The 3,472-nt window shown below is 35.0% G+C and overlaps 1 non-coding gene across 1 annotated transcript; it reads right to left on the bottom strand.

The window, feature by feature from the left end:
* Positions 1-1,433: 1,433 nt before the first annotated feature.
* Positions 1,434-1,568, bottom strand: LOC144240757 (small nucleolar RNA SNORA48). Its single transcript, XR_013337845.1, has one exon. It is a non-coding gene; the product is annotated as a small nucleolar RNA SNORA48 (small nucleolar RNA).
* Positions 1,569-3,472: the final 1,904 nt, after the last annotated feature.

Raw genomic sequence — 3,472 nt, forward strand, 5'->3', positions numbered from 1 at the left:
AATAAATAAATAAATGTTAAAAAAAAAAATAAGACTTGAACTCCCAAATCGCCAGATCATGACCTGAACTGAAGTTGGAACCTTAACCGACTGAGCCACCCAGGTACCCCAAACCTAGAGATTTTAATACTGAACCTTGACTAATGATAATTAAGCAGGCATATTACTTCTACAACTTCCTTGAAAGTCCTAAAAACATATAGCACACCTTGAGTTTGTTTCTTCACTCCTGGCTTTGCATTAATGATGCCATGCATTTTAATTCATGTTTCATTTTCCTTTCGTCTACAGCACTCCATTTATCAGCTCTTTTGGTAGAGTTCTACTATTGACTTACTCTTTACATTTTAATTTATTTGAATACTTTTATTTTTAAAAATATTTTTAGTAGTTATAGCATTCTAGGTTGACAGTTATTTTCATTTATGGCAGTTATTTTCATTATTCCACTTTCTCCTTGTTTTTCCATTTCATTTCAACAGTCCTATTATTGCTTGTTTGGAAGTAATGTGGGGTTTTTTTTCTCTCTTAATGAGATTTCCCCCTTCTTTTAATCTCTATCAGTTTTATACCGAAGCTCCAATTAGAAGTATGATAGATTCTTTGACGATGTCCCCCATATCTATATGCTCCTAGTACTCCTGGTAGCACGACAAAACGGGCTTGGGCATGTGCTGACCAAGATCTTGAAATTGAATCAGGAAGACACCTGCATGATGCAGAGGTCAGGACCATACCATATTTACTGGCATTGCTATATCAACAGTAAATATTCCAAAACCAGTCCCTTGACATTATGAAGCCAGAAACAAGAGTCTTGGGTTCTGCTGCAGCAGTTTAGTAAAGCCTGTGCTTCCAGGATTGTTCAAACCGGGCAAAATAGTAAAACCAACGTACGTGTGGTTCTATTTCTTTTCTGAGCATGCATCTACCGCGTAAAATCTAGGTTGGTACAAGAGCCGTGGCGTCCTAAAGTTTTGGAAATGCACTTTGGCATGTAGTAAGCAAACTTTACAGGAGATACAAATAAGAGAAGTGAGCCAAACTCTTCATTGTTTATCTCGAAAATGCCAACTTTGGAAAGATGTTGGGTGGAAACAATATTTTGTCAAGCAAGTATATAGCCCATAGAATATACTCAGTTATATAATTAAAAAGGAACTGTTGTTACAGCTGGCCATTCAAAACCTATAGAAAGGAAAGAGATTTTAGACTTCTATTATTGACAGATAAGGTTGAGAGATAATGAAGGAAGAAAGAAGGAAAGAGAATTAGAATGACACAGTTATAATTTTATCTTTTATTATCTTTTAATATTTCCACTAGATGCATTACTACTCTGAATTGGGATTTTCTTCATTGGACTGTATTTATGAAATTTGGCTTAGGATTTTGTTTCTTTTTAATTTTTTTTTTTTTTTTTTTTTTTAAACCCGTGTGTCCAGGGCATGAACCAGGCACCGGCACAGACTGAAAGCCAGGCTGGGATAAACAAGGAATTGCTTTGCTCCAGACTGATATGAGGCTAGCACCACTGACCAGATGCCACTCTACCCAAATCAGGGACTCTTTTTAATTTTTTTTAATGTTTGTTTTTGAGAGGGAGAGACAGAGCATGAAAGGATGAGGGGCAGAGAGAGAGGGAGACACAGAATCCAAAACAGGCTCCAGGCTCCAAGCTGTCAGCACAGAGCCCAAAGTAAGGCTCAAACCCACAAACGTGAGATTATGACCTGAGCCAAAGTCAGATGCTTAACCGGCTGAGCCATTCAGGCACCCCAGGATTTTGTTTCTAAAACAATGTTTAATGCAACTTTCTTAGGATTAGCAAATGGTGAAATACTAAATTACCTGCAGCAGAATTTCCATAACATGCTTGAGATAGCTACTGTTTTTACTATTATTTTAGAAATTTAGGGGCAAAAGGGTTCTCATTTTCCAAAGTCACAACCTGGATATTGAGATTATAGATCAAATCTGAGTGACTCCAAAGTCTTCACTCCAAACCTGTAGTACATCAACAGTAAGTAAACAAGCAAAACTAGACAGGCAGGAAATTTCTGAAAAGGGAAACTTAAGTGTGAGGACTACATTAATTATTAAATGTTCACATATATTCTATAGCTAGGGTAGCTTACAGGATAGGACTAAAAAACATGGCTAGTTTAAATGCTGAAACATAAGATTATTTAGCATATGAGAAGGTGGAAATTCAGATCAGTGGCAAAATACATGAATCATTTGATAAATAATTGGATAACATAGCAACTATCTGGGAAAACATGAGTTTGTATACTTATATAACACTGTTCCTGAAGATTTACTGTATATTTATTGATTAAAAATTAAACAAAGAAAGGCACCTAGGTGGCTCAGTTGGTTAAGCTTCCAATTCTTGATTTCAGCACAGTCATGATCTCACAGGTCAAGAGATCAAGACCTGCATCAGGTTCTTCTCTGAAAGCATGGAGCCTGCTTGGGATTCTCTCCCTCCCTCTCTCTCTGCCCTTTCCCCATTCTCTCTCTTCCTCTCTCAACATAAATACATAAACATTAAAAAACATTAACCAAAGGAGCATTGTAAGATACCATGGCAATATTTAAAAAAAAAAGTTATAGTAATTCTAACTGTAACACAAATCCCATAATTTTAAAGGAGAAGATTAATTAACTTGCAAAATCCACCATAACAAATTTAAAAGATAAATAGCTCATCAGGGAGAAAAATGTACAGCTCAAAATCACAGACTAAATCCATGTTTTCAAATATATAAAAATTGCATACAAGTTCACAGCAAAAAGACCAACACTCCAACAGAAAAAATGAGCAAAGCTGGGGACATACGACACGTGTAGTACTAAACATTGCAGAAAGTTTAGGAATGATAAAATATCCAACAATAATGAATTTGATTTAAATTATATATCCATATACTAGAAGACTAAGCTTATCTAAAAACTAATAAGGAAGTCACTTAGCCATTGCTATGGAGTGATCTCCAAGATATCCTAAATGAAAAAGTAATGAGCTAGAAGGTATATATTTGCTAGTATACACAGATGATAACGCCAGAAAAATGCAAATGGTATTGAGGGCATTATTTACCTTCTACAGAAAAGTGCATAGCTGAGGGACAAGTATGGGATGGAGACTTTTCATCTGTACCCTTTGAAGTTAACCCTAGGTAAATATATAATTTCAAACAATAGGCACTTTAAAATTATGTTTTTTGGTTTGTTCTTACTTGGAATAAAAGAGATCCTTCCAGACTTTTAACTTTTCAAACATTAAATATACTCTCTCATTTAGTTTAATGTTTAGATGCAATACACTGCTATATTTACTGAAATTTGTAGATGATGGCAACTTTTAATTGATTACAATTAAGATACTTAATTTTGATATCTCAATATATAGTTTACTTTCTAAAAACGAACTTTGGAGCCTGGATCTAACACTCACTAGCTTTGT

The sequence above is a fragment of the Crocuta crocuta genome, unplaced genomic scaffold (assembly GCF_008692635.1).
Source record: "Crocuta crocuta isolate KB4526 unplaced genomic scaffold, BGI_CrCroc_1.0 scaffold207, whole genome shotgun sequence".
Taxonomy (NCBI): domain Eukaryota; kingdom Metazoa; phylum Chordata; class Mammalia; order Carnivora; family Hyaenidae; genus Crocuta; species Crocuta crocuta.